The sequence below is a fragment of the Dicentrarchus labrax genome, unplaced genomic scaffold, assembly GCF_905237075.1.
Source record: "Dicentrarchus labrax unplaced genomic scaffold, dlabrax2021, whole genome shotgun sequence".
NCBI classification, from domain to species: Eukaryota; Metazoa; Chordata; class Actinopteri; family Moronidae; genus Dicentrarchus; species Dicentrarchus labrax.
This window is the reverse complement of record NW_026136707.1, coordinates 14,791,184-14,812,905: the sequence shown is the minus strand read 5'-3', so window position 1 is coordinate 14,812,905 and position 21,722 is coordinate 14,791,184. Positions and strand designations below refer to the sequence as shown.

The 21,722-nt window shown below is 40.8% G+C and overlaps 1 long non-coding RNA gene across 3 annotated transcripts; it reads right to left on the bottom strand.

Annotated features, from left to right (window-relative positions):
• Positions 1-382: 382 nt before the first annotated feature.
• On the bottom strand, positions 383-21,722 carry LOC127366590 (uncharacterized). Of its 3 annotated transcripts, XR_007885333.1 has the most exons (4): positions 21,250-21,722; positions 14,851-14,955; positions 11,545-11,605; positions 383-3,251 (listed from the first exon to the last, which is right to left on the bottom strand). It is a non-coding gene; the product is annotated as an uncharacterized LOC127366590 (long non-coding RNA). The 3 variants fall into 3 exon arrangements; XR_007885332.1 differs by lacking the exon at positions 14,851-14,955; XR_007885334.1 differs by lacking the exon at positions 14,851-14,955 and having other exon boundaries at positions 11,559-11,605.

The window sequence follows — 21,722 nt, the reverse complement described above, 5'->3', positions numbered from 1 at the left end:
AGGACTGCCAAAGTCAGTTAGATTGTCAGGCTGGTCAGACACGAAAAATCCCAGATATGTATGTGTTTGTTTGTGTGTTGGAGTGCATTTAATTGTGTCTGTTTGCATCGAGCATGTGTTGTGACATGTTAATGCACGTCCAGAGCATTTATAAGAGCATAAAATCTGCTCATTTACAGCTTTATTTCTGTGGAAGATGGTTTTCACTTCACAAATGAGAAAAGGGAATCATCTTCGCAAGATGTTGTCACTTTATATTCAAGAAACCGCTGCTTCGTGTAAAAATTGAGCCATTTTGCTCCGTCTAGATCGCATGTTTAACATCTGTGTGTTTTTAGGGATGAGACACATTTTTTTTCATGAAATCACACATAACAACAACTTTTTCTTGACATATTTTATTACCATACATAAAACACAGATATACTTTTCCAGTACAAAGTAGTAGAAGTGCAGAAACATGCACACGATGTACCAATAACTCCACGGATTTTTGTAGTTGACATAAATGACGGGGTCACAACCCTTGGCTGTCTTCCTATTGGCCCCCATTGAGGGATATAACACAAAGCCAGCCAATAGCGTTGGCCCCCTGAGAGTGTCTGTGCTGTAGGGAGGAGGGATCTTCTTCTTCTTGTACAACCTGACAACTCTTGATCATGACATGACAGGTAAACATATACTGAAGGAACAGACAGCTGGAGACATTAGAGGCAGAAGAAAATGTGAGTTTTCTTGTGTTTAAAATAGTTTTGAAGGATGGTGAGAATATCAAAGGACACGTCAAACATTAAAACATGACTTTCAGTAATAATGTTTTTACAAAATGCTCCTTTTTTCTAGGACGTTGAAACTGAATGCAGCCCTGTTCCCGAGGACCTCACCTGTGACCTGCTTTGACCTCACAGGTTAAGGGTCTCAGGGACAGAGGGGCATACTGTGAAATTAAAATACACAGGAAGGGTTTAAATACGGAGCAATTTAAAATCTTAAAATTAGCAGTTTAATGTAAGCTACAGAAAAACAACGCTGAGATGAAACGTATTGAAAGAAAGAGCCGCAGAGTCGCTGCACCGAGACAAAGACATGACCTCATCTGACATTTGGATTCTGCGGCACCGACCGCTCTCCTGGTTTGCTGCAGAACAGAGGCAAAACTGATCAGTTCAAGTAAAACACGATAATCCCATATTTGTCTACATTTCATCCACATTAGTCTTGTACCTCATAGTGCAGCAATGACAAGCAAAGTAACATTTCACAGAAAGGCTCAAATAATGTCAGCAGTGCAGCAGTTGAGCACGTTGTGGAGGAGACACAATTCATTTAGGAGATTAATTTCAAACTGTTGTTAAATGTCTTGTGCATTTTGAACATTTGATTTATTGAGCTAGCGCTGACAAATTATGGTGTCACCTAGCTGTTCGGAGATCAATGAGCCGAAAGGGCTTTAAAAATCAGCGTCATAAGTACGTATGAAACATTAGTGGCAGAGTTACAGTCTAGAACATAACTTACTCCTCAAAGAAAGGGACATTTTTCTTTCGTTCTTAATAACCGCCCTAACTCTTTACTCTATGTAAGACACATAAATAGCAGAATCTTTGCCTAAATCATAACTTATGTGTCATAGAAGGGGTAATTTACTCATAATTGCTGAGGTATGACTGTCTGGGTAAGACAATTTAAACAGAGTTACAGTCTAGATGAATTTACAGTTATATACAGACCAAATGTTTATTATTACCTTGTCATACAATATTGTTTCAGTCCAATATTTAGAGCAAGACAGGATCTGACTCACCGGTTACGATATAACTAGTTTTCGATGATTACGAAGACAGGAGGGGGGAGGGTATAAGACATTAATCCACCTGTAAATTACGTGATGTAATGACACTCTGTCAAACTGCAACAATATCAAACTGTAATTTTTCATAAATCCAACATATCAATGTAAAATTTTCTGGTGGTGAGAGAAAGAAAAATGTATTGCGTAGAAATATTACAAGCCAACGCCACCCACTGGTAGACAGACAGAATGACACATACTGACTGGGGAAGACTGAATATGTTCATATGCTGTAGGAAAGGGAAATTAGCACATTTTATGTCAGGGCAGCAAGATTTTATCATGTAAAACACCTCCGTGTCAATGTGAAAAAGGGTTTCAAAGTGCCTGCGTCACAACCTGCATCAAACTGAACTGCATTAATGCACATTAGGTTTTACCTACAGGTCGACTTCATGAGCTGCAGGCCTCAAGATTTTGGAATACAGAGGTGTGATTTTGAGATTGTCTCAGTTAATGTCGCATGTGACAGACATGGCAGCTGGATCAGACAAGAGGGAATAGTAGACATTTGTCATAACTTACAAATAGACAAACAGATAGAAATGAATTATGAATTTGTCTGCAGCAGAGGTTGCTTTTTTAGGTTTGTTTAAAATACATTCATGTCAGTATCAATAAAACTGTGAATTAATTATGCACAACAGAGATGGAAATTACTGTGTGAACACATTCATAATTGAGTCAGGTGTGAATGCATATTGTACTACACTGCCAGTCATAACATTAAAATTCCTTCAATTTTACTAATTTACCTGCCTGAATATGATCATTACGAGGTTCAGGCGTATTTTTTTCATCATCAGATTTACAAATGAGGTGTTTAAGGAAAGTGAGAATTATAACAAGCCGCAAATCAAACACAAAACGCAGACGTGACCTGTCGACAACATGCAGCCTATACACTAATTGAAAGCCTTTTCAATGTGTGCAAACACAGACAGAATGTCACATTTACACTACAAATATAAATACAGCTAGAAGAGAGCATACATGCATGCACATACAACATGACTGCCAAAGGAAAAGATGTGAAGAATTAGTGATAAAAAAGTTTCAGATAAAAATGCATGCAATCTCTCCCTAAAAAATAAACATACAATCCTTAATCTACATTTACTTTGTGAGTGAAAATGTAAAAAAAAAGAAAAGACAATCACCTTTACAGCCAGCCTCTTCTTTCCTTTTCTTTCCCAGTCAGAGTGAGCCTGTTTCCTCTTAGCTCTCTCTCTCCCTCTCTGATGGTCTATGCCGGGGCCAGACAGAGAGCCCAGCGGCAGGTAGGTTACAGACAATAGTATTGATTCCATTATTCTGCTCTCTAGCTACCTACCTGACTTACATCCATACAGCTCCTCACCTTTTGTCTCTGCAGGGCTGCCGTCGCAAACGCACAGAGCTGCAAACAAGGGAAAAATAAAGAAGAGAAAAAAAGCTTGCTTACTTGTGCGTTCACATGCCTTCTTACACACGAAACCTCCCCCTGCACATGCTATCCAACACTTACAGATGACACACACACACACACACACACACACACATACACACTCATTTACCCTCCGTGCTGCATTCATGGTCTCTAGTCGTCTCCCTTTGCTTTCGTTGTACCTCAAAGTGTCTTCTTTTCCTTTCTCTCTCCCTCTTTTAGACTCTCTAGTCGTCATCCTTCCATCTCCCTCTTTTCCCTCTCACGTTTTTCGAGTCTCTCGTCTCTACTGGCTCAGTTACCCCCACCACCCCCCACCCCCCAACACACACACACACACACACTACCACACAATCCAGTCTGCAAGCTATGTGTGTGAATGTGAAAGAGATGGAAAGAGAGAGTGAATAAGAGTGCAGTCAGTGCATGTATGTGTGTTTGTATGTGTGTGTGTGTGTCTATGAAAGAGAGGAAGAGTGTGTGTGTGTGTGTGAGAGAGAGGGAGATGGTGGGGGGAGGGAGGTAGGGTGGCAGAGAGGCTAGCAGAAAGTGGGGATGGAGGGGGAGGGTCAGAATCTCTAATAGGATGAGAATAGAGAGAAAATATGAAGCCCAGGAGTCTCATGAACCTGAGAGCCTGACATTACTGCCTCCTCCTATGTGTACAGCAATCATACCATCATCAAATTGATTACAGGATTTATGGTGTTGCTCCAACACAACTGTAAATTGCAGCTGGAGTGACATCAAACACACTAAATAAAGCCATCGTGGAAAGCTTTGCCAATTACAAGAATGTGTCTTGATTATACAGCTTAACATCAGAGGTGGACAATATGCAGTTTGCTGTTCGGTACAACCAAACCAATCCAGACGGTTGCTGAAATGGAGGCTGTTTAATCGCAATGAAATATTGAGGGGAAAAAAACCCTGCATGCACACCCACGCTTTGTGTTGCATGCATAAACAAAGAAATTGCAACAATTTTGCATATTTAAAGTTGTGTAATATTTTTCATTTGTCTGATATTTTTCTATGTTTCATATTTCTGATGGGTTGCTCAGTCAGTCCCCATGTCTAAAGGCAGTTTGATTCTAATATTTGTGCTACTCTGCAAGAGGACAGGGAGTTGCAGTTGTGTTTGTTGGATAACAGAATCATACGGCCCTGAGGGAAATTCAGAAATGAAAGTAAATCTAATTTAGACCCACTGATTGGCTGTCTGTTCAGCGAGATGGAGCATAAACACTACACTTGATGTGTAAGCATCATTAACTGCCCTAAAGTGTTCTGACCATGTTGTACAACAGAGAATATCACCAATGTGTCACACATTTGGAGCAAATGAGGGTAAACAGAGAAAGAAAATACATTCACTTTGGCCTAAAGGAACAAGCAGTGACTGAGGCCTGTGATAACACGTCTCTGAGGGATAGCTGCTTAACACAGAGGCTAACAAAAAATAAAGGTATGAAATTGAGAAAAATACGGTGACAAGCACACAAATCTATAGAAGAATTTAGTGAGAATTTTAAAAGCCCTCTCCCTGAAAAGCAAGAACTGACAAACTACATATGATGGGAATCAACTGAGACAAACTCATCTTCACCTTCTTCCAAAACGCTTTCAGATGAGGCTTCTTTTTCATAAATATGCAAGACGAGGATCCAACCTTTCAGAAATGTAGGTTAGGATAAAAACACAACACTATACATTCATAATACCTCATGAATATTCATTATGTAGCCTATAGACGAGTCTGTGTCACTTTGGCAGCAGGTATTCTAGACACATACTCTGCACAGCTGAATTTATTCCCTGCTTTGATCCTATTCTGTATAACTGTCTTATTCACAGCCCCGATGCACTACAGGCTCTTCTCATCCTCCTCCGTATCTGCAATCATACTGTAATGCCATGGCACCTAAATTTGCATAGAAACAACATGCTGCATGTGTTTACACTATCTGCTGTGATATGTGTACAGCGTGTTCTGCACCGTCCCTTTGCACTGAATGTGAGTTCCTATGCAATATGTGCTTGCGCAGCACATATATTCTATCTGATCCCGCATTAATGTCACCAAGACAAATTCCTTTACATTTACAACACATAGATTCTGACTGTGAATAGATTATAGAGTGCAGGAGCTCTCCTCTGTCTGTCCTCTTGCTAGAAGACTACATTTGAGCCTTAGCAAGACAGTGGCTATCTGGTCGCCAGTTTGGCTTAAAAAAACAAGAAAAAGCAGGTCTCTTTGGCACGAGCAGTGTCCGAACCTGAGTGACAAATGCTGAATGTCGCAGACAGGTGTGTGTGTCTGGGTGTGTAAGTGTGTGTGCATGCCTGCGGCTGCACTCTGCAGTGCCACTGAGAGACAAAGCACTGGGAGTGCTTCACAGGGATGACATCATCAGTCTGGAATGGTGTCTGCCTTGTCTGTCTCAGGATTGGGATGCTCTAGTTCTCTGTTAAATCCTGAGAGATAGGAGACAGCATCGTTTTTTGGGCATCACACTCCTCATCACACCTGTTTTTGTTAAGTAGTGTATGTGCACAAAAGCACAAAAAAAGAAGAAAAAGAAGGGTAAACCATGCTTTACAGAGAGAGATGTAAGAATTTTTAGGGTGCTTCAAGGAACCCTTGATGCGATTGTGGTGTTTTACTCATGGTTCCAACCTTGAATGACTGCTTTTTAGAGCATATGTGCATGTGGATGTATGAGAATATGTCCGTATAACAAATCTGCTCTCACATATGCACAGGGTGCAGCCATACTGGAAAATGAGCCAAGAATAACCGGTCACTGGTATAAACAGTTTTTACTATATTGGTATATGAGAGAGAGAGAGAGAGAGAGAGAGAGAGAGAGAGGGGGGCAGGGCCGATAGCTCATAGTACATCATCCTTGCCCCACACACCTTGCAACTGTCAGACGTTCAGCTGTCTCTCCTGGCAGGAGAGCAGTGTTGTGCGGTGGATGATAAAGAACGCTACGACTGACAGTGCCGAATCAGCACAATTCTGATGTATGCCCCCTTTTTCTCCCTACTTCCAGGAGGGGAGGAGAGCTGGCTATAACGCACTGCAGATGGCTGCTGTCTCAACCACCAGTCTGACATACTGAGGGGGAAGGGAGGTGAGGGGAGGAGGTTGGGGGGTAATGAAACTGGAAAAATGATTGTGATAGTGTGTGTTGGCGTGAATGCAGAGAACAGCACAAAGTGGTTACACGGAAGTAGCATGTGTGTGTAAAAATATAATGTCAGTGGGGGTAGTAGCCCCAGTTTATCCATATGCAGAGGAAAACCATCGTGTCTCAGTATCAGGGCTTTATTTTCTGTCATTTGGGGAATTTATTTAGCAACCCTTTCGTCATAAGTAGGGAGCAGCAGGACTTTTAATACTTTTTCTTTATGTTTTCCATAAATATGTTGTCTTGGGATATTAGATATTTCAGTTTTTCCCAAAGGGAGGGTGCAAAAAAATATCAAGAAAATACAAATAAAAAAAGAATACAAAAAAATTCAGCCCTTCTCCCCACACTAAGTTTCGAACAGTCCCTCCCTCTGACCTCAAAGTAGGATCTTGGTTAAAATGGATGTCCAGCGTCCTCTCTTGAAGGTATTTCTGCTGCAGTAGGAACTACTGATTGCCAGTGTATAACCAACAACCTGTCAAGCAGCAGGTGGTCGTCCTGACAAACATGTCCAGGTGCTACAAACATTGCACGCAGAATGACACACCAGCTCAAGCAGGGGAAGGTAGGACTTTGCCCGAAGGGCAGAGCATCTAAAAGGCGTCGCAGTTGAAAAGGACGAGTCATGTTATTAACCACTAGGAGATCCTCTGGCGGAGTAACAGCATACTTACCTCTCTGCTGGGGGTACATTAGACGTGGCATGAAGTGACTCCGCAGGGAAAGCTAGAAGGTTGTACAGTTATCTCCGTGCTGTTTATTATGCGAAACCATACAACCAACTACCTCACACTGCAGAGCACAGACTGTAGGCTGCTCTCCAGAAAAGATCTTCACCAGCAGGACGAAGGTGTCTGTGTACATACTCTATGTATACACTTGTCTGGCTCTAGTCTACCAGCCCGCCAGTTGCCTCCTGCCTCACTTCTTTTCAGTGTGAGCAATATACTCAGATAGTCAATGTCCTTCTCACTAAATCATTTAGCGAGTTTTGAGACTGAGGCATACAGACTCAGAAGGGATTCACTGCTTTGATTTTCCTTTGTGCATGTTTTGTTGTGCCAATGAATGATTTCATGCTGTTTTTTTCCCTCCGGTCTTGGATCTGGGAAAAGAAATTTTCATTCTCTGACATTATAAAATATTGCCTTTTTTCCATTGAGCTCAGCTGGTGGTACATCTATTTGTGTATGTGGTTATGGCAAATAAACTGGGCTTTATCGATCAATTTGGAGGAAAAGAGGAGCTTGAATTATATGTTTTTTCTCGAAGAAATGTGTGTTACTATTCTACAACATGAAATAGGCAGCAAATCTGCACTCACGACTGTGTTGGGAGGATTGCTCTGCGATTTGGGGTCCCAGAGACCCACCTATACTACCATTCTTGTGGCCATGATGCTGCAAGAATGGCTGCAGTGCAGGAGCTCAGGTTTAAGGCTGCACAAAGTCCTTGAGGCAAGTTATGTAGAACAAGTATATACACAAGCACCAGGAGTCTCAACGGTATACATGCAGATACATTTCAGTGGAAGACAAAGATGAGGCAGCTGACATAATCAAATATACAGAAGGAAGGTGTACATGTAACAAAAAATACTATCGTCTCAACAATAATTAAGTCTATGACTAAACTGTTGGTCTGAAGTTTGACAACATTGGAACAGAACAACGAAAATCCATTTCCACACATCTAAGCCTCTCATGCAGGTGTGGGTACTACAAAGGCTTCATTTCCTATGTCCATTCATATTATTTCCATCCATTTCTTAGGAGCTGTTGCCCTCTACTGGTGACTGTGGAAACTCCCTCTCACTTCCCTATTCTACTTCTTGTCCGTGTCTTGTCCTATAAATGCCACAAGACTCTGCAATAGAGCGGCACTGAAAACCGTCTATGAACAATCATGGTTTGTCCACATTGTTATATACAGAAAGCGCACAATCTCTTATCCCATCACATCCTGGAAAGCAATGACTAAAATGTATCTTTTTTCTTCTTAAACATTTAAAAATCACCAGTTATTAATGTGTCATTATTAAACCAGATTTTTTGGCTTTGCACTTTCATACATTCACACACAGCCGCAAATCAGCTGTCGGATTCAACTTAATAACTGACAGGTTTTCATGGGAGTTTAATGTCATCTGCCATAACACTGTCATCACCATTAAGTCCCCTGTCAGCTGTGATATCTAAATCTGGGTGACTTTTGCTCTACAGTCAAAATGGAATTTCCTTCACGTCACACAGAGTAAAAAAAAATTACTCTTGAACGAAAACTTTATCCGTGGATTCTCTCTGTAGGAGCCGTAAATATTGCATGCTACAGTACCACGTTTGCTGGCACAATCTTACATTCCAAAAGCTACGAGCCAGGAGTGTTACGTTACTCTGAGCACAGATTCAGACGTAACTGGGGCAAGATGATATGCTATGTAAATGCTGTTTAAAGAGTTTCAGCAGAGCCTTTACAAAACAGAAATATATTAACAAATGCTATCAATAGAAAGGTGACTTCAGAATTGCAAATATATATAAAAAAAGGGAAGTTAAAACATCTCCTGAGTCTTTAAGGCTGACAAAAGAGAGCCGTATGTGGGAGCTCTGCATTCTCTGCATGAAAAAGCTGCTTGGCATGGGGGATTTGAGGAATCCATCTTCCAACAAAGCAGCATTACAATACAGAAAAGGAGTTAAGATAATTGACCGCACCTATCTTTTTTCGACAGACCTCGTGTTGAACTGTGCATGGATTGACAATGTCCGTGAGAAAAAACACACACAGAGAAGGAGAAACTAGATAGCTGACTTTAAAACCCGTTTAGCCAATCAGGCAAAGTGCTGGTATGACTGTAAAAATGTTTCCAGGTGAATTTGTTTCCTATTTTCTCCTCCGTTCTTTTTTTGGTATGTGTTTAGAGTCCTAATCCTCCTCCTGTCTGCTGCTCCCAGTCCCCTTTCACTCTCCTGTCCCAAAGTGTGCCCCCCCCCCTTCCCTTCCTCTCCTCCCGCTCACTCAACCTTTTCTCTGCTTTAGCCCTCATGGGTCCCCATTTCCCGCCTCTTACCCTTTTAACCACCCTCTGTCTTCATACTCCCCCACCTGCCTCCTCTATCTGCACATGCTGGCCGGCCTTTTTTCATACCCACAAACTCCTCTCCTCTACGTCTGCGATATTTTCACAGTCAAATCACGCAGAAATGCAGTGTAATTGTGCCAATGTCAGCTATCTTTCTCACTCTCCCTCCAGCTCACTCCACCCTTAAGCAAGCCTGTCTGAGTGTCTAAGCGGTGAAAGACTACTCCACTATGAAAAATGTCTGGGTTAATTCATAAATGGGGCATCTCACTTCAAGTTCAAAATTCCTCTCATTCTTGATCATTATCCACACACAGTGACACACATTGGGATATCACTTAATGGTTACAGTCCTTGAAAATGTTCACAGACTCACTGGTCAGCACAATAAGACAATTTCACCTTCAGTGCTTTTGTACCATATGTGATGAAATGAACATGATGCAACTCAAGGGTAATGGGAGGATGGGAAATACTCATGGCTGAATGTACACTTCCAGCTGATTTTCAACATGTGGCAAAGCTTTCCAGTTTTTATATCAAACATCTGTGCTTCCTCTGCCTTTTGTTGTAGTAATGCATACAACATCTCTGAATGAGGGTAACATGTTTCAGTGTTTGTAGTTTTAGAGAGTAACGCTCTGACGTGCTGAAATATGCATGTGTTTTTTTCCCCCCATGGGTGAGAGCAATGCTCTATCCTACACTAATCTGCTTTGGTTGACGCCAGCCTCATATACCAAGATGGCAAAATGAATGTTGCCATGGGAACCCTTTGCCTGGCAACCCCAACAGCCTGGCAACTAGCCAAACTGTTGCTATGGCACAACTGTCAATCTACGTATGCTGGGATTGGTGTGTGCCTGGCCTTTCAGAGCTCCTCCCTTTCAAAGTTTCCAATCAAATGTATGATGAAAGAATTTCTGTGTTAAAGTGGTGGAGGTGTTGTGTGATCGGGTGGTTGGGGGTGTCTGGTCAGGAAAAAACAGGTTGGCTTAGATTGCCAAATAAAGCAGCACCAAGGCAATGGCAAACCTACTTTGAAATGTGTTTGCATCTTCAAAAATACTATAATACTACTTTGTACTTTAGAATTAAATCTCATTTTAGACCAGCTCTAAATTACATTTGGCTCTTAGCTCTTCTACAGCTGGTCAGCTAGAGCATCACAGTGCTTTGTTTAATTGGATGAGTGCAAACATTATAGAATTTTTGTATAACCCTGATTTGATCACTTTTAATTACCTTGTGAGATAATTTGTTGATGAATAATCCATTTTAGATAAAAGCCCTGATGCTCCTTATATCTATTACACTTGAGGTCTTAAATTAGTCAACAAATGTGTGTATCTCTATATATCTATTTGTGTGGGCTAGTCCTTTGGCTTAAAGCCTTTCAAAGAGACATTTGAGAATTGTGCAAATTTTGTGAGTAAGGACACTCTGACCTACAAAAATGCAAAAATGAAGCATCTTTTACTGTTATTCTTACTTGAACGGGATCCAGGCTGCAAATGAAAAATATATCTGGTAGTGTATGAATTTACTTTTGGACATTAAACTGTTTGCATCTTTTAAAATGCACTTGAACATGAATCCTATTGCATTAATGAGATTCAGTCAGTGCATTATTGCATATACATAAGACACAAAAATAATATTGAATGCTCAAAGTCCTGATAATAGGTGGATTTTTCTCTTCATGACATTCTGCAACTTGTATTATTGGTTGCCAAAGGTTTGAATCATTATTTATCTACTAATATTTCATTTGAGTGTATATATTGAGCGACATTGCTGCTTTGTAAGAAGAAATGCAACAAATATAATGGATATAGTCTATTCTTACTGAAGCTAGTTAGGCTTTAAAAATGTGGTTAAAACAATTAACAGATACAACAGATCAAATAAAACTGACTGTGCAGGTGTTTGAATTGGTAGATGGCTGGAAAAGGGAAATGTAGAGTATAAAAAATATGGTTACCTTGAGATCACTACCTTGTCAAAGTGTGCTAGGTGTTCCTCAGACATGAAGTGGAGGATGACTGAAACACACACAGAAAAGACACACACACACACACACACACACACACACACACACACACACACACACACACACACACACACACACACACACACAGAGGTTAGATGGAAACAAGCTGGCCTCTTGAACAGAAAGACTGTTTAACCAAGAGGTCACAGGTTCAATCTCTGCAACAGCTGAAGTGTCACTGGACAAAACCATGAAAAGCTCCCGACTTACTCATGAGCTACTCTGGAAAACCGCATCAGCTCCAAAAAGTAACCTTCACCGTCACTTTCTGAGTAATTTTATAATAACTGGAAGAGAATACTGTGTTTAATGCTGCTGTATTTTAATCTTTAAATCTCATTGGCACTGAGGCAGCATCTAATCTACAAAGTCAAATTATTCACACACAGGAGAGAGGAAAGGACAGGCGTGCAAACAGAGATCAGGATTTACGCTCTTTCTGTAATGTGTGCACTCTATTAGTGTATAAATGTCAGTATTTAGTAAAAGAATGTAAAGGATTTAAGATCCACCATAGGCAGGACATCATCTACAGTCCAAAGGACTCAATCCGACGATTAATATCAGCATATGAAATAACATGAAAGATGAACCAATGTTTGACATATCAACCAGGAGGAGCAATTCACACTGCAGAGTAAATAATATTATATTAACCTCATTTAAAAAGATGCACTCAACATTCAAATGTTTTGCTTTGCTTCTTGAGTGATGGCATTAATAAATATTTGGATATTTACTAAATTATCCCAACATGACCAACATCAAGCTTACTGTGAACACTTGCTGCTTACCACAAGGATTATAACTCTATTAGACGCTATCATTTCAGTGCTTTAAGTCCCCCCTTCAAGGTGTCAGGGAAGGACATTACTGGTGGCACGCTGTAGTATAAAATCTTAAAACCTTTCAGGCTTACTTTTTTTCCTGTCTGAGATTGTTTAGCACAACATTTGAGGGCGTTTAAATCTTGATATCTGAAAGCCATCTCAATGCACACATGCATTCTGCAGTGTGGACAAAGCAATGCACCAGCTTGGAGTGCTAAGCCTCCTGCTCCGGTTTGATAAATATAACTTCAAAAGAAGCAGCCAAACAGCTTTAGCTGGCCGACTGCACAATGAGCATAATAACTCCCCACCCCCTGGGAGCTCCAGCCTAGTTCATTTACCCTTGCAAAGCGCTGCCATGTCTGTATGTGCACATGTGTCTTTGTTTCACTGTGAGCCTCTCGGAGGCTCCCCACCTTCTGCTCTGTACAAAGCGGATGTATAGAGGAACCTTTTGGACCTCATTTTTTACAGAGGAAATGCACCCCCCCCTCCTTCTCCTCTCTTCAATTTGCCCCTCACATGTAATGCCTGATTGACCACAGCACCCCTTAAAGAGGTCAAAGGGCAGACAAAACAGTCTGGTGTCATGGCAACCTGTGTGCCACCAACCAGAATGGTAAGGGGGGAAGCAGGGGGGTCCTATGAGCTGTCAGTTAAACCTTTAAGAAGGCTGCCTTGTGTTTAGGCTAATGTATGTACAACATACAAACACAAATACACACACATAATGCACCTGCCCTATGAAAAGGACTCTACTAATTTGCACTCCAGAATAATCAAGCCAAATCCCCCCGTGCAGTGCAGTTCAGTGTGGTACCTATCAGAGTATCAGATGGCGTGCATGCTGTGTTTGCTGGTGCTGCACGTGGGCGCGCTTGCGAGTGTGTGTTGTTTGCGTGCACGGGAGACAATTTTGTGTAAAAGGTTCTTTGTGACCGCTCGATGCAGTGGCAGTGTTTACGTGATGGGGGGGGGGCTAACGGATAAATGGGAAGCAAATGCATTCAGATCAATACTAAGCTGAGAGAGGGTGAGTGGGGTTGAGAAGAGAGAGTGGAAGGTGGTGAGTAGAGAGGGAGGGGCCAGAGAGGGACTGATTAATCATTCCTGCATTGTTATTGACTTTCTGTTAAAGGGGGTGAGTCAGACTCTGAATTATGTGTTTGCGCGTATATGTGTACGCTGTATGGTGCTCATTGAGAGCACAAAGTCATCAATTACAGCAGGCCTAGACTTCCCATAGGTTGGGCACTGCAGCTGGCTCACTCTTTTTCACTCCTAGAGTGTAGTTACAACTTTAAGGCAGTTAGCTTGCATATTCAGCACAATAACAGTGAAGGGTTCAATTATTCATGTTTTGTAAAAAGAGCTAATATGCTATTTTCCATTTTGAACAGGAACAGGGAAGTGAAGGAGGCGAACAGGAAATCCCCTGTGAGGAGTTAATGAGGAGCTGACGACTGAACGGACACAACAGAGAGTGAGGGAGGGAGGTTGCGAGAGGTGGAGGAGGGGAAATGCTGCCCTGACATCTTACCCTCTGGCTGTGACCTTGTTCATTGTCTGAGAGGTTAGAGAGTGGACACACCTGAGCACTGGCCACGTGGAAGAACACACACACATTTAAAAAAAAATAAAAATACTCTACAGCCAATTCTTTTAAGCCAAACAGCCGGCAATACTCTGCCCAATCAAAAACCCTAATTAAATAAATAAAATTGACATAATTAGTTAACAATTATAACAGCGCGACACCAATGACAGACGTAGCCAAAGGCGATGTTTTCCTCTAATTACGACCCTTTTAAAAACAGTAACTTATCAGAGGACGGAGAGCTGAGCTAACTGAATGAAACCCCATTCAGTGTTACCTTGAACTTGAACAATGAGTCTGGTGTTTGTGCTGGGGCCACTTCCTGACCTTTCCATCCCTCTGTGGAAGCAACCAACCGCAGCCTCTTCTTTCATCTTACAGATGCGACCCTGACAACCCACGCTGACCAAAGAACAGCCGGCAATGGCAGGTTTTACTTCCACTACTGACTTCAGTATGTTTGGACTAGTAAAAGTTGACTTATACCGATGTGTAATGTTTACAGACCATCACTTCACTTTAACCAGTTGAAACTCGCCATCGGACTGATTACTTTTTATTGCTTATAGGAGCCGTGGAGGTGACTGTTGGCGCCCTGAACCACAAGGTTAATTTTCTAATGATTCACTGAGTAGACAGACAATGAACACAAAAGATTCCACCTCCTCTTCCCCTTCCTCGTTTTTCTCCTTTCCTCCCTCAGACGCTTTCTCTCTTCCCTTTTCACCCACTTGTCTCTATCTCTCTGCCCGTTTCTTTGTGCCTTCATGTTTTCTTTTCCACTCTGTCTTGTCTTCACACTGTACCCACCTCTCCTCCTCTCTGTCTGGCACCAGAGAACTGGCACACTCGAGGGTGTTGTTGTGTGACGCAGGCAGCTGACACCTCCGACGCCACTGCAGAGCATGTGTATCACTGCAAAGCATAATGAAGAGCCTTGTGAATGCCATCAATATGTTGCCAGAGGAGACGTAGTGACACTTAAAATCACTTGATCTAATGTACTTTTTAGGGTTACAACTAATTAACGCATTATTTTTTCAAATGACTGAATAATTGTTCAAGCAAACTACAAAAGCTAAAGATATTCAATTAACATACAGAAGAGAAAAACTCTCAAATTTGATACGCTGACACCCGCAAATGTTTGGCAAATTTGCTAGATGAATGATTTAAATAATTATTTGAATATAAAAACTGTTTAATAATCAAATGCACTTCACTATTTTCTTTCTTGCTGAGACTTGGATGAGAAGATCAATACCACTCTCATGGACCAAATACGAAGCTACGCCTAGCTGTTAGCTTAGCACAAAGACTGGAAACAAGTTGAAAGGTAAAAAAATGTACCTACCAGCACGTCTAAAGCTCACCTATTAACACGTATGTGTTTAATCTGTATAAAAGATTTTTGTTTCTTTTGGAGAGTCGGGGTAGTTGATTCCCTGTTTCCGGTCTTTGTGCTAAGCTAAGCTAACCAACTATTGGCTATATAGTGTTATATTTAACTGACAGATATGAGATCATCACATCTAACTCTCAAAAGAAAAGCAAATCAGTATATTCCTAAAAATATTGATCGCTTTAAGAACTGTTTCACCTTTAATTCAGATGTTAATTTGTCTCTATGACTCTTTTCCTGATTTTATCCGAACATGTGACAAGAGTTCGGTCTAGACCTGCTCTATTTGAAAAGTGTCCTGAGATAACTTCTGTTATGAATTGGCGCTATACAAATAAAATTGAATTGAATTGAATCATAATTCCTGATAGGACACTGATGACTGTGACTGTTTGAGCAGGTGGTGACTACTTCCTGGTCCGCAGTTGATCTAACTCATGAGAAGATATGAATAGAAAATGCCTGATGACATCAACAAAGCCCATTCCTCAGGAACCTGCTCCATAAATCATACATGACTGAAGTACTGAAGAGGACACTAGGCCAGCAGTAGAGAGCACTGTGCTAGAATCATCACACTCACACACAGTATCTCTCGCTTTTTACCCAACCCCCAGCTCCTGAGGCCCTTAAGATGTCTGTGACACATCTAAAGAGCCTGAGAGGAGAGGGGAGATGGTGAGGATCAAAACTTGTGGCAGAACTTGGAAGAAAAAGAACGAGACGAAGGTAGGAATGGCGACAAAGAAGGAGATCAAATGTGAGACAGGGTGGTAGAGGGAAGAGGCAGACACAGGGAAAGAGGGGAAAAGAGGGCATCGAGATAGTTTGGAGAGGTAAGAGGCAATGCTGAGACCTACTAATGCAGAACTGAGGAATTCTCACTGCTGACTCCAAACACATTCCTACAGCCTGCAAATATTAACCCCCACCTTGCCACCTCTGCCTCCATCTGAATGCACTCGGCAGCCACCTGGCCCTGCATGAGGAAACTATTGATACCAACTGGCTGAGATTCTAACATTACAGTTAAAGGGAGGAAAAACAGAAACAAACATGATTATTCAACGTGGTACAGCTTCACTCCACACCTGATCACCAAATGCTTAAAGACCCAGAAATCATGTAACATGATGCAAGCAAACTTCACTCAGCACACTCATATTTGACTTTGATTTCTTTATGCTGAAGGATATGAGAGGATAAAGAAGAGCAAAATATCCATGCAAATGTAAATGGAGCTTTTCTGAACCAAGTCTTTCTGGAAGAGAGTGGAAGCAATTAGGGTGAATTTGGATGGTGGAGGACAGCACAGATCTCAGATGAAGATATTTACATAAAAACTTGACTACTGTAGCTGTAAGCTGAGTGAGATGATTTAGAAGTGTGTGATCTGAGAGAAGTGGCATTAATATTTACTTCAGTGCAAAAAGGTATGCAAGATTACTTTTTTAGATTTTTTTAGATTATAATTTTAGAAACTATTCTTATAGTGCAAGTTACAACCCAACCCAACCCAATTTTTGGGGGGGTTTCTTTGCCTTTAATCCATAGTATTTACTCATAATTTAGATAGTTTATGTATATATACTGTATATATTTATAGAGACCAGATTTTAATTATGTGCTACCTGCCTTAGCCCCTATGTAGTGGATTTTTGAAGCTGATACAGATATTGAAAGTTGAGCCTAAAAAACACGACATTTTGGCTCATAGTTATTTTTGGTCTTGTAGAATTGCGACTAATTTGTGTGCTGACTGGGACATTTTACAGCTGAAAAATAAACTTCAATAATCTTTTCAGTTATCTCCTCTGTTTTCTAAACCATGTCAAACATTTCTGTATTACTGCTATACTTACTGGCTAACATATAAGCTGATAACAATATATCTGTGATATGCTAATATCGGCAAATATACGAATGTATCAATTTAACTCTACTTCAAATAGTCTCTTCTTTAAACTGTTGTGCAAGTATAGTATATACTGAGTATAATACCAAGGTCCTGTGAGTAAAATAAGAGTGAAAACATATTATTCATCAGTGGGGGAAAAAGTATTCAGATATTCTACTTAAAGGTCCAGTGTGTAACATTTAGGAGGATCTAGTGACAGAAATGGAATAAAACGTTCATAGGTATGATTTTGTTCAAGTGTATAATCACATGGAAATAAGAAACACTGTGCGGGTCTTCTTCTGCAGCGTCCACCATGTTGAACCGCCATGTTTCTACAGTAGCCCAGAATGGACAAACCAAACACTGGCTCTAGATAGGGCCTTTGATATTTTTTGCGACTGACCACTATAGTTTCTCCCACATGATTGGAACTGGATTGTGAGGCGAGGGGTTTGTAAACTACACCGCTAAAACGCCACAAAATCTTACACACTGGTCCTTCAAGTAAAAGTTGCAATACCTCACTTTAAAAATATTCTGTTTAATTAAATTGTTTTAATTAAAAGTCCTGCGAGTCTTAGTAACATAATATCCTAGTATCAAGTATCAAGTACTTCTTATTTTATTGTTTCTGAGTGTTAGATTTTGTATGATATTGTATTGTTATTATTATTTATGTATTAACATGTAAGGAGTATGTTAATCTATTTGCTAGAAGTAGAGCTAATTGGGTTGGTTAATCTATAAAATTCATAATATTTTACAAGATAATCATATGTTTAGTGAGAACCTTTAAGTAGTACCTACAGCTGTCGGATAAATGTACTGTAGTGGAGTAAAAAGTAAATTTTTCAAAATTCAAAATATGTATAAAATTCAATACCTCAACAGAGACATAAACATCTGTAGTAATATCTCACACTATATCAACGACATCAACAATTGACAATAATATCAAGAAGTGCACCTCTCGTAACTGAAACAAAATATAAGAACCTCAAGTCAGTCAGAGATTCAAACTGGTTTAAAAATTTGTGATGTGTGCGAGAAGGAGAAACAGTATCAGCACTGTGAATATGAAGTAGGAAAACCCTATGGGTATCCAGATGGAGCTCTCTTAGATTCAGCCCCATTTCAGCCCATGTCCTAGAGAAGGCAGACAAACACTGATGCAACTGGAACACTGAGTCTGGGGGGAATAGCTCTCACTCAGACCATGAGAGAGCGTTAGCACATCCACAGCAGTCACATGGTGCAGCACTTTCTCTCCACGCCGGGTCGCGCTTGCCTGTTGTGTGTGGCCCTTTTCCCGTTCTTTTCACACCAGAGCTACATAATTGATAGCGAAGGCCGAGTTATGTTTTATAACGTGAAACACATTAATGGCTTTCTCTGCACTCTAAAGTTTAGATGTGCTGGGATCAGTAAGTGGCGGCCTCAAGTTGAAGAGGTTTTAAATAACCGATACGATCATTGTCAGTACAATAATAGCCAAGGCTATCCATTATTTCTGCCAAAGTATTCAGTATTGTTATAAAGAAGAGGTGCTTTGTAGATGTACTAAACTCCTCTACTTCTCATTTGCTATGATATGTCCTAATGCCACAATAGCAATCAGTGGGCTTCCTTCACTGAAGGTTTATTATTCTCTGTTTTAAATAAAAAAAGGTCACTATTTGATTCATAAAGTGTATACAAACCACATATGTATATTTGCAAGCATATCATTAGCATAACAGAATATCCAAATAATCAGCAGTCAGAGCTGTATGCAAACTATCAGCAGGCTATATTCTACAAGCATTAGACCAAGTAATACAAAAAAAATATGGGTTTAATGTTTTATCAGCACAAAACTGTAAATTTGTAAAAATGTGGTTTGATACCAAAAGAAGGTCTGTCAACTGTCAGGTGTATTTAGGCCACAGGAGACCGACAGAGTCAGTTGAGTGTGGTGGACACATAATAACTGTAGTGACTCCACTTTTAGTTGTGCAGGTTAAAGTGCCACATCGAGCTCCCACTGCTGGATAACATCACATCACTCACTCACTCAGGCATCAAGGCCAGTATGCCACACCTGTTATCTAGCAGTTATTTCTTTAGTAAAAGAAAAATCTCTAGTCCTTACTTCTCAAACGTGAATGTTTGGGGTCTTAGACTGCTAGTTGAACAATTTAAAGCAACATGACAACCTCAATTTGGGCTTTGGATAATTGTGATTGACATTTCTTCATTTTGTTCTGACATTTTTATCTATTTATTTATTTAAGAAAATAATTGGTAGATTAATTGATAACGAAAATAGTCCATGCACCATCAGCATATCAGCTATTGGTGCAACATCAACTGTTTGATTTGTTTCTTTTTAGCCAAAACAGTCTAGAAAATATAATTGGTATATTTTGCATATTGTGTATATTTTGTTATTACTTGCACTTTATATGCTATTTCATATAATTTTCTTCAGTGTAACTGAATGGAAATAGCTTAATAATATCTCAAATAGGTTACATAAATAATGACATAATGGTGTACTTGAGTTTCACTGGTCAAGGGGACTGACAAGTTCATCTTTTAACTTTAAGACTCAATGCTCAAGTCAAAATTAAATTTGTTAGCATGAATGAGGCCCAGTGAGCATCTGAGTATCTCTGTATTTGACCATGGATACTATCACAGTCAGTGTTTGATAAACCAGTTTTTTACCTCACCTAGTTCCACCAAAAAACAAATGTCTTTAACATGAACCCATTCTGCTAGCTAGCTTTTGCTAATTCCCAACTATGGGTGCAAGACAACCACCAATCATCAAGGTCGGCTGTCTGGGACTTCAGTTCCAGTATTAAGCCTCAAGTTAAACCTGCATTCAGATATACGGTAACCACCACAGTCACCCTCTGAATCCACCGATCAGGAAAACCCTTTTTTTGCCCTCTGCCAAATGGCGCAGCCTGGCAGAGAGAGAACCGCGGTATCTTTGTGAGTTTGTTTCAGTCAGGGGAACAGGGACTGAAAGCTCCTATCAGGTCTCCATGACGATGGACAAGCTTGTTAAGAGCACGGATAGACTGAGGATATATCACCGGTCCTCAAGCACATACACCCGGGGACAACAGCAACTTGTCGATATTAAACAATGGAGGAAACACTGAGAGCAAGCAGGACAGCCAGGATGAGGTGAGAGCTGCATGGGGACAGAGCATTAAGGTATTTAGAGCAGTAAGTTAGGTGTTAGTGGACACTGAGAGACATACAGATGAGGTCTGGTTATGAGTAACAGGGACACATACTGAGAGCACAAACAAACAGTAAGGGGAAGTAGAGGGTGGGACGTGTCAATTCCAGAGTAGGGAGGATGATAGCCAAATAATTCAAATACTTTGTCTCATCTTTTTAACAGTTCCATATCAGCCGAAACTAAGAACCAAAACTAGGCCAAAGGCATTCAGTGTCTAACAGTCAAAGATTCTCAAAGACAGTGATTGACACACACAATAATGGCACAAAAGTGAGTGCCAAGACCCTGTTCTTCCTTCCCCTTCGTCCTCACAACTGGGCCCAAAAACCAACTGCAGTCTCTGACGAACTCCGAGCTTGAATTCTGGCAAGAACTCTTTCAGCAAACACACATATTCTGTCAAGCACATACAGGAGAAAAAAGGCATGGCTGGATTACGGGAGAAGCGTGGAGACAGGCAAAAATGTTCCAGCGGGAGTGGGAGGAAGGAAAATGACTTTAGTTACACAAAACCAACAGAAACCATAGAAGAACCGAACACAGAAATTCAGGAGAGAGACATCGAAAATGATAAAGGACGGGAATAATGTGTGTATGTGATTACTTTTCTTTCTAACATAATAATTTAAGCTTATGTCGAATAAGTCAGCCCCCTTTTTTTTTTACCTTTTCCCGCGTTTCTTTCCCGATTCCAACTTGATTCCTCCTCTCTGTCCTCTCTTCCTCACTCTCGAGTTAGTGCCTTCCCTCTTGACTTGCAGCCTTGCATCTCTATTTCACTCCAGTCTCGTCACATTTTATCCGCTGTTGCCTCATCTCCTCTTCCTCAGACACCATTGCTCTTTTCTTCACCCCTTCCACGCTCAGGACTTTGAAGGGAAACATGCCCTATGGACAAAGGATATCAACGCTGTGAGGAAAAAGTACTAATCCTGTACTTTTTCCTCACAGTGCTCTGCTGGAGCTGTGCAGAACCGGTTCCACCGTACGCTATGCAGAGAGGACAAACACACAAAAGTCTCAGTGCTGCAGAGAGAGAAAACGAGAATGCAAGAGAAGGAGGGAGAAGGCATCAGTCATCGTGTGTGTGTGTGTGTGTGTGTGTGTGTGTGTGTGTGTGTGTGTGTGTGTGTGTGTGT